The sequence below is a fragment of the Pocillopora damicornis genome, chromosome 12 (assembly GCF_964200805.1).
Source record: "Pocillopora damicornis chromosome 12, jaPocDami1.2, whole genome shotgun sequence".
Lineage (NCBI taxonomy): Eukaryota > Metazoa > Cnidaria > Anthozoa > Scleractinia > Pocilloporidae > Pocillopora > Pocillopora damicornis.
In genome coordinates this window covers 15970812-15981654 of record NC_142681.1, presented here as the reverse complement: position 1 = coordinate 15981654, position 10843 = coordinate 15970812, and the positions used below count along the sequence as shown (strand labels likewise).

The 10843-nt window shown below is 38.7% G+C and overlaps 1 long non-coding RNA gene across 1 annotated transcript in view; it reads right to left on the bottom strand.

The window, feature by feature from the left end:
- The window catches only part of LOC149036716 (uncharacterized), a 90497-nt gene that overhangs the window by 77380 nt on the left and 2274 nt on the right, over nucleotides 1-10843 (bottom strand). The window lies entirely within an intron of this gene.

Sequence of the window (10843 nt, the reverse complement as noted above, 5' to 3'; positions counted from 1 at the left end):
GTTCAAAACTCAACAACGAAACAGGCTCATGATTTTTTTAGACACCTGGACAGTATGAGGCTACGTAGTTGCGTAGCGAATCAGATTGCAGCATTTGTGAATTTCTACTTATATATGATTTATGTGCCACTCTCGCTAAGAGCGGTCCTCTTGACTTCCCGTCGGAAAAAAGTTTTCTTTTATTTTTTGCCCATGAAAAGGGTTTAGGACACATGTTTCAAAAATAGTTTAGTTGTTCTCCAATTCTCTTTTTTTGCTTCGCCACAAGCCAAAAATCATTTTTGGCCGGACCACCCCTGCGAACAGTGATCGAAAGTGTCAATTTCAAAGATTTTGTCTAGCGCGCAGCGACTGCAACAATGTAGCTCACGGAATTCTATCTTGCTACATGTTACAAGGTGTATTCATTTAGTTCACAGACAAAATATGGAAACTTCAGCTGAAATATTTTTCATACCAGCGTGATCAGAGGAGACCCTGCTCTTCGACCTTGATTTGCATATCAAAAATTCACTACTTTGTACGAAAGAATTCTCAAAATGCAGTCGTTAATCGGGCCGAAAAAGCATATCAGTGCATAGTTTATACACCAATGAGGTCACAGATTGCCTCAAATCCGCGGGTATATCTCTAGCTTCCATCCTCCAACTTCTTAAAAACAACGCAAATCCATGTGTTTGCTCAATTGCGCTCGTGTCAAAGATCATTTGCTTGATTCTTGGAATTGACCAAGATCTCCTTTTGGCAGTTCAGACTTCGTTCCTTTATCCTCTACGTTGAGGATTTTAGGTTTTCACTGCAACTGAATGGAGATTAGATGCCGAGTTGTCCTAAAACGTTGCGTAAACGTTATCGGTCGTAACGCTTGCGCGCTTGCGTGACTTACAAAGTAGACAAAGGTGATAGGAAGGCCTCCTCGATAATTTACGTTGAAATATCAGGTCATGAATTATGCAGTGTGGAGAAGATCAAAATTAAAGAATAAAATTTGGCATTCTGGTCATAACAGACATATCGCGTTGCTTAAAAGGACACAAAAACACGTTAAAATGGGTTGCAGTGTTTATATTTACAAAACAACACCCATACACTCTGAAATAATTCTTGCAGATTCTTCCGAGATTTAGTATACGTAACCCGATGAACTAACCCTCCTTTCCGCAGATTTGTTTCCATCACTAATGATGTTACGCTCTTATGGACCACAACGGTTTTGAGCGACGAACTCGACATTTCCCTGCGACCATCAAAATCAACTGGACAAACCCAGCTTGATATCTTGCGTGACGTGATTGTGCAAATTTTTCCCCTTGCCATATGGCCTGTTTCGCGGGTTCTACAAATTGAAACCAAAATTAGTTAGTGTAACAAATTAGAATCAAAAGTTATTAAAATGGACTGAATTACATTTTAATGAGAATTTTAACTTTTAAAAAGGTTTACTTGATTCATGGAAAGCAAAGATTGGAGTGGCTTTGAATATTTAAGCCCTGATTTCTCTCCTGGGACGACGTATCGAGTTTTTTGAAGTGTTACCAGCTATCCAGCGAAATCCTCGATTACAAGTTAATTTTGTTTCATTCCGGTCAGTTTGACCACGATATGGAAAAAGATATAACAGTTATGGTATGTTCTAAACATCTGAACACTTTAAGAAACATAAGAAATGCGGTGGAGGTACTTGTTAACAGCCACAGTATAAGGGAAAATGTGAGGCAGTAAAAGAAAGCCAGACTGACTGGATTGAAGTTTCGGAATTTAAGTTGTACTCATATAACATGAGTAATATATTTGCAATTTCTCGAGAGTGAAGGCTATCATCTAACTAAAAATTGGTTCGTAAGTGCCTATCTGGGCTATCTGCAATAGCAGACAAAACCAGAATTCTCTTGACAAAATCAAAGGACAAATTGTGTCATGACGAATTTTTGTCTCGATTTTTGCATCCGCTTAAAACTTCAAAACTGTCAAATTTCGTCAGAGCTTGATCTGCTCATGAGACCAGCTGGCATAGTTTACCAATGGACTCAAACTCCAGTTTCAGGATTCATCGGACGTCGTTTCAAAGTTTTAAAATCCACGAGTTTCGCGACAAAAAAAGTTAATGCCTTCCAGGTAAATTTTAGTGAGTTCAATAACAAGCTGGTGGCAGCTTTTACGACAAATGGCGTTGAAAACTCAGTCTCCTTTCACTGCCTCACATTCTTCTTTTTGCTCTGGATGCTAAAAAAATACTTTTACTACATTTCCAGTGTCCTTTAAGGTGTTCTGGTGTTTAGAACATACCACTAACTGTTTTATTCTTTCCAAATCAGGGCTGAAATACCCAAAGCCACTCCAATCTTTGCTTTCCGTGAATCAAGAAAACATTTAAACGATAAAATTCTCATTAAAATGTAAAATTCTTCAGTCCATTTGAATAACTTTCGATTCCAATTCGTTACATTAACTAATTTTGGTTCCAACTCGTAGCACCTGCGAAACAGGTCGTATAACAAAGAGAAAAGTTTGAACAATCACGTCGCGCAATACATCAAGCTGGGTTTGTCCAGTTGATTTTGATGGTCGCAGGGAGATGTCGAGTTTGTTGCTCAAAACCGTTGTGGTCCATAAGAGCGTAACATCATTAATGACGGAAACAAATCTGCCAAAAGAGGGTTAATTCATCGGGTTCCGTATACTAAATCTCGGGAGAAACTGCAGGAATTGTTTCGGAGTGTATGTAAGAGGTTCTTTTACGGACAAAATATCGAACATGGATACATTAATGTTTTGTTCAATTACATTATTGTTATGCGTTATAATACAAGTCTTAAAATAAAATAAATCAAATTCATCCGGAATACATCGATTTTGGATGTCATACATCGATGTTGTGCAGCATACATTGCTTTACTGACTCATTCACGCGTGACCTTATATAACCAAGAGATGTTCAATAAAATTAAAAGATGAGGAAGCGGAAATAGAAATGATCGGAAGTTAGATTAAACAAGAAGCCCCGGAAACTAACATTTTCAAAATGGAGGCAGACGATCAGTGAAGTTTGAGAAGCACTATGCAAGGTGCACGGATTTGGCTGCCCAACATCGAAGGATTTTTTACGTCTTTGGGTAGGCTACTGGAAAGTGCAGAAGGGCAAAGGAACACTGCGTCCTACTCACTACTCGGCTGAATTTTTTAGTCGCCGTTTACGAGAAAACGAAAGAACTCTTGTCACTTTGACTCTAAGAATAGTATTCAGGAATCTTTTTGAAGAGTGGATCCGGTTCTTCGCACTTTAAGAGCAGCGCAGCAGATAATTTGTAGAGTGTACAGTGTGCCATGGCTCAATGCGTTATGGTAAAGTAAAAGAATTCGTTGAAGCGCTATTTAGTTTAACACTACCTTCTTTCTAACGAGTCTCTGTTTAGGGGGGTCTCCTTTTTTAACAGCCCCCCCCTTCTACACCATTAGAGCCCACCACCTCTTTTTTCAAAATAGTCAGGCAGTTTGTTATTTCTCTAGGGACAACACCCCCCTGGGGGGACTCCTGTATAAAAAGGACAGGGATGCTTGTCATACTTTTTAGAGTTTAAAAATGCAGGGTTGGTTGGTATGGTGGTCAGTTCCAAAAGGTCCACAGCGGGAGCTTTTGCGCTACCTCTTAGGTAGGGTCTTGAACAGAAAAAAATAATTTTTCATCCAAGAATTCTTCCGATATCAGCCCGACGAAAACCGGCGTCATTTTGCAGAGTTTGCAACTGTTGCAACAAGTTCGTTTAGGTCAGAGATCACCTCAACTTCATTTGGGAAGGCTTCTTCTATTCTTAGAGTCAGTGACAAGAGTTCTTTCGTTTTTTCGTAAACGGCGACTAAAAAATTCAGCCGAATCGTAGGACGCAGTGTTCCTTTACCCTTCTGCACTTTCCAGTAGCCTACCAAAGACGTAAAAAATCCTTCGATGTTTGACAGCACTTTGTCAAAATTAAACCAAAGCTCCTTAAAATGCGACAACTAAAAATCAAATTAATTATATTTTGAAATAAAAACACCCCCTATTTCTTACGAATCATCCTCCTTCACTACTAGCACACTGAAGTTGGTCAATTTTACTGGATTTTTTGCATAATTAATAAGGTAAAAAACCAAATTTTCGTTTTTCCCCATTTTCTCGGACACATTTGAATTTTCAAACTTTGAAATAATTTTTTTGAACATATCTCCCTAAAAGGGTTTTCCAGGCAAATTATCAGAACTTTCGATTTTTTTAGCCTGGCCAGCGATTCTCGATATTTACAGTCACGGCCTCTTCAAAACGTTTCCGTTTCATCTGAATAACAAAATAAACATGGCAATTGTCGGGAAAGTCCCGACTTTTTTTCATTGTTTTTGTCTTTTCACTTTCAAAAGCATGCGCTACGAAGTCAACAACTTGGTAAGTATGAGTAGAAATGTTTAATACGGGGGTACACAGCTTTCTATATCTACAAATAAATTTGTAACAGAAGACTTTTATTTTAAGTAACTTTGCATGAGTAACGTTTTAATGGAAAAGCCTCAAATAAATGTGTATGTCTTGTGCCTATCCAGTCATGTGATGTTATGCAAAATCGCAACCCTGAATAACACACGTGTTAGGATATCCAAACACGTGTGTTTGGAAAACATTAACAGCCCACTTATCTTTGTACTGAGTACTTTTACGCTTTGAACGTTCGAGCAAAGAAACTTCCTCTTTGCAACTTTTCGGCGGTCTAAACCACTAAAAGTACTCAGTACAAAAATAAGTGGGCTGTTGATGTTTTTCAAACACATGTGTAATTGTCGGGAAAGTCCCGACTTTCCTTCATTGTTTTTGTCTTTTCACTTTCAAAAGCATCCGCCACGAGGTCATCACCTCGGTAAGTACGAGTAGAAATGTTCAATACAGGGGTATACAGCTTTCTATACCTACAAAAAAATTAGTCACAGAAAAAGCCACGAAGTCTACATCTTGGTGAGTACGATTAATAATCTTTCATATCACACAGCTTTCCATCGCTCAAATGACTGAGTAACTCAAGAGAAATAATGCTTTTTTGGGAAGACCCAAGCTATTTCGATCTTTATGTTTGCGCTCTGTAGTTACTTATCATTCGAATAACACGCGGCGAAAGAATCGCCAATGTAGTGATATACATTTAGAGCACCTTTTTCAAATAATATCAGACCTATCTAAATTATGACTGTCTATCCATGATATCATAAGATATTCTTTGTGATTCATTACGTGGTTTTTCAGTGGGAAGTAACCGTCAGGTTTCCCCAGATTTATATTGGTTCGACTGCGTTGTTATGGTGTACCATGAATCCGCGTAAAATTCGTTGAAAGTTTGAAGATATTGTTTGTGCTATTCGTGTTATGCCTGACTAAGGTAATATGTAACAATTAATCGCCGAAGGCGAAGCGAATTTTGCTTAATAATCCTGGAGACGAAGTCAAGGGGATTATTGTCCTATATGCGTGTACGAATTAAGCGTGGGGTAAATACTTGTTTAAGCAGAATTGCATGCTTAGCCGCGGGTGCTTTCAATTTCTTTGTGAATTCGTTTTGATTTGGAACTATTCTGTCCCAATTGTTTTGTTGAATCTTATCGAGATATTTAGCCAATCTCCCCTTGAATTGAACAAGTTTGTTTATTTCATTCAATCAGCAAAAACTTCATATTCCTCTTTTGAACAGTGATACGCCAAACTTAATGGCATCTTTTGCATTCTTCGGAATTACATTTCCTTCGCTGCCCTGAGTGAAAAAGAGGGAGCCCAATACCTATCGGAGACTCACAGGATTCGTGTCATTCCTTCTTTGACGACACTCAGGATCATTCAAGGTTGATTGGCTGCTGCCATTGCCATGTGCAAGAAAGGAAGCGGATGTGGTCGGACGACTGGTAAGTGTTCCGCCTCTTGTAGACGAGAAAGCAACGAAGCAGGCGGTACTTGAGCGGATAAGTTCAGTGAGCCTGATACATATTGCTGCCTATGGTAACGCCGAAAGGGGAGAAATTGCCCTTTTCCCATTCCTACTCCCAACAGTCGAAACACCATCCCACCACAGGAAGCTTACATGTTGACAATGGCCGATGTCTCAAAAGTGAGAGTCAGAGCCAAACTGGTGGTACTTAGCTGCTGTCACAGTGGAAGTGGAGACATAAGAGCCGAGGGAGTTATGGGAATTGCCCGCGCGTTCTTAGGATCCGGAGCTTGCTCGGTGTTGGTTGCGCTGTGGGCCATTTCAGACTCAGCAACAGAGCAGCTGATGAATCGGTTCTACGAACACCTTGTTGAAGGAGAAAGTGCCAGTAAATCCCTTCATCAGGCTATGAAGTGGATGAGAAAAAACGGCTTGACTAACGTGTCTGAGTAGGCTTCGTTTACGCTGATTGGAGATGATGTGAGGCTCGAGTTTGACAAGCAAAGGTAAGACTCAGTCCGAAAAGATATTTCTAAATTTGAAGTTGAATTAGATGCGAAGGTGGCTATGGTTTACTGGTTCCTGTCTGTGGGCGGTGATCCTTTGTTACCTTGAGCATCAAGGCTACTGTGACATCTATATCTATCTATATCTATCTATATCTATCTATATATATATATATATATATATATATATATATATGATGCTAGGATGGAGGTAAGGCTATATAGCCACCCCATTAGTTATATATATATATATATATATATATATATATAACTAACTGCAGACAGTACTGTTTCGGCCTTCTGGGCCTCATCAGTGCAGCGCTGATGCTAAGATGGAGGTAAGGCAATATAGCCACCCCAAGTGATCTCACACATGTGGGATCACCTAAGCCATGCCAGAGTGCTCAAACTAGAAAAACTAGTGAGCGTGCATAATGCTAGCAGCAATGACTCATCCTAGTAGAGTGCTCAATTTGGACATGAAAGCAAAGCTTTGTATGCCAAAGAGCCTTATATAGATATAGCTCTTTGGCATACAAAGCTTTGCTTTCATGTCCAAATTGAGCACTCTACTAGGATGAGTCATTGCTGCTTGCATTATGCATGCTCACTAGTTTATCTAGTTTGAGCACTCTGGCATGGCTTAGATGATACCACACGTGTGAGATCACTTGGGGTGGCTATATAGCCTTACCTCCATCCTAGCATCAGCACTGCACTGATGAGGCCCAGAAGGCCGAAACAGTACTGTCTGCAGTTAGTTATATATATATATAGGAAGTTTGCGAGTCGATTTTCGCGTGGAACAGTGCTCAATACGTTGAAGTAGAGCAGAATAAATATTATGAGAGGAAAAAAGGACGTAACTACGTTTCCCGACAAGCCTGTTTCGTGAATCGCTTCACTCTTCAGGGGTTTAATGAAAGAATATTCATGTGACTATCGTTTATATACTAGGAAAATTTGCATAATACGCGGTAAACTTAAAAACTTTAGAGTTCAGCTGCTACGCAACAGCTGAACTCTAAAGTTTTTAAGTTTACCGCGTATTATGCAAATTTTCCTAGTATATAAACGATAGTCACATGAATATTCTTTCATTAAACCCCTGAAGAGTGAAGCGATTCACGAAACAGGCTTGTCGGGAAACGTAGTTACGTCCTTTTTTCCTCTCATAATATTTATATATATATATATATATATATATATATATATATATATATATATATATGAATGTGGAGATAGAGTCTACCTTAGCATTAAGTGCTCAATGCTGTGGTAGCAGAGCTAAGTATTCATAAGTTAAGGAATTAAAGAGGACGCATCGATTCTCTGTGATTCTGAGTTTCGCGCCTAAGCACTCGTCAGACAGAACTTTATTCAATGAAGAACATACCTCCTTATATACAAATTACATAAGAAGCTAATTAATTCACTGGTGTGATGATCTAATCTACATGTGAAATAAAGATTCTATAGAGCTATTGTTAGCGGCTTGTGAAATTGGCTAAGCATAACTTATTCTCGTGGCGGCATTTAGAAATGACTTCTGTTCTTTTGTTTAATTAAGACGACTTCTTAGCTCTAACTAGATAAAGTTTTTCTGTGAGGCACAAGTGACACCGCTTGCTTTTGTTGCTCTAGACCGGGACGATCGCTAAAATACTCCAGTTAATTGTAAAATTAGTGTTGTTGTTTTTGAGTGTCCAGATATGCTTTGATAGTTCCGTGCTGTTTGAATAGTTTCTGTTCCGAAAAGAAAGTTTGTGTTGCATGTAACGTTGTTTAAAAGTTCCTTCAGTTAGTCCAAAGTAATTCTTTCCGGTTGTGTCATTTTCTGTTGTTACGTTGGTGTTGTAGACGACGCTTAAAGTGAGGCAGTTGTTTTTCAGAGGGCAGTCGTTTTTTTTTCTGCAGTTACAGTTGTTTTCTGTGGAGGGTGTCTTGCTTGTCTCGAGGATTTTTCTGTTGTGTTTCTTAATTATGGTTTGTAAGTTGTCTGTGCAGCTATAAGTAACTTTTGTGTTGCTTTTGTTGAAAGTCTTGTTCTACCTGTGGTTTTCGGAAAATGTTTACCGACGAGGTTCAGAAACTCTCTGTCGATGTTTGTTTGTACGTTCATGCTGTAGGGCGGATTAAATCAAATTATGTTTCTTTGTCTGTTCTTGCGGCTGTTCTGTACGGTGTGAGTTACAGGTTTCTTGCGTTAAGTGTAGGTTAATTTTTCGTCGTTTCCACATATCATATATAATTATATATCCATATATAATTATACATATATATATGTAGAGTTGCTACAGACGCTCTCTGGAGAAAACATAGAATCGCGAAGCTGCCTCTCTGCCAATCAGACACAGGTGTTAGCCATTTATATTTTTACATATTGTGCTTGGTATAATTGTATTTGCTTTGTGTCTAAAATATTAGTTGAGTTAATAATAACCGTTGTTTTTCACCTTTTGACAGAAAAGGAGACCCCGACAGGGTGAATGATGAGAACTGCTCAAAGGGAACAGAGCTTAAAGTTTTTTAATAGACTTTTTAAATTAATAGAAAAAAGAAGAGAAAGTACTCTATCCGGTATTTCATTAAAATTAAAAAAAGAGCTATCACAAAGTAGGGAAGATCTAGTTCAATTTTTTGTGTTTTCTTTTCCAATATTCTCAGAAAGATGCATTGGTTACGTACTCAAGAATTTATTTGTTTGTTTTTTTTTTTACATAAAAATGATATTTCTGATATAATAAGCGCAACACAATGTTCATGCACGTATGGCTGTTAAGTAAAGAGAAATCAGTAAAGTTAAAACGGTATTGGATTCATCAACATTCATCCCCATGCTCAGTTGTAATAAGGTATGGGAAAAATGACTGATCAGCGGGCTAAGCCAAGCTGGGACAAACGTGTTCAAGATACGATACGACCAACGGGAATTTTTCAGGGGGGGAGGGTGGGCCGTTCACCTCTTCGTGGCTCCGATGAAAATTGAGCTAGAATGAATCATTTTCACGCCAAACCAGAATTTAATATCGGAAATTATGTAAATACCCGTGAGACTGCTCAACTAGCCATGACATACCCATTATTAAATGTATTTCAACTTCGCATATCATCATGAGTGTTATGAATAGTAGTTTAGGTATAAAACGAACCACTAAAATCTGGTTTGATTTTTTTTTTTGTCAAAATCTTTTGCAAGGTTTAGTTAGCAAAACCTTCAATTTTTTATGAATGATTTTGATGTAGCATCTTAAAGGATCCTTGTCAACCCCACGCCTCTACTGAGAAATTCGTTCATATTAACTCAACGCTTAGCAGAAATCGTGCCGGTCTGTAATCACTTTTTGGCGACGCGCTCCACATTTAATAAAAAACGTTCAGAGCTAAAAATACGACTAAAGAAGGGGATAACGGATACCTGACGAAGTTCTGGAGAAATACAGGTCTGGGGTTGTTTGCTCCAGTAGAGAAGGGTCACTTAATAAACAAAGAAAACAGCACACAGAAGAAAAGATTGCCTTTTGTCATGCAAAACCACGCGGCTTTACCGAACCTCAAGAACACACTGATGGGAAAATGGCACCTTATTCAAAATTACACCGGAAAAAAAAATCATTAAAATAAACCCCGGTCAGATCTAATCTTTGAAGACAGAAGTTTAAAATCGCTTGCGGATGGCAGGAGTGTCATGCAGGCTCGTCAGTACCCGTCAACTTTTAACTGGCCACTTGGCCTCTTGTAATATGCACCTTGCGCGAAGCTTGTCGACGCTTTGATGCAGAAAAATCTTTGCAAATTAGGCTCTCGGCGCTGAAAATAAAAATGAAGGGCGTGATCGCATGAAGGTTTTTTCCGTACATTTCTCTGGTTGGTTCACCTCAACTCGTGTTACTCATCTTTTGAGCTGATTTCTTAGAAAGAAAGATTATCGAACAATTTTCTTTTAAACTTTCATTTAGTGTTCCTCGTCAATTTCTGTTTCGAAAATACAATAAAAAAAGATCGGTTACCGTGCTTTTCTAGGAGATTAAGTGGGCCAAACTTACCCCATTTATGCCTGTACTGGCACTAATCAAGCGCATCAATTCATCGGTTCACAGTGCTGAGGCTGGGAGGGCTTTTCGAGCAACTCTTGGAAAAACTTGATGGGCAGAAGTGTCGGTCATAGGGAACAAGTGGATATATAATTTGTGGGAAAATCACGCAAATTGAAATGACATCGACTCAAAACGTTCCACGAGTCTTTCCTTTCGAGGTCGTAAATTTGCATCCTGGAGTAACGGGTAGGCTTTTAACTTTATCTTTTTTTTCCCTACGAAGAGTTTTTTTAAATTTCCCAATTTTAAAGGGGACAAATTGTACACCAAAATCATGCAAAAGAATTTAGGTCACTCTGCTCAT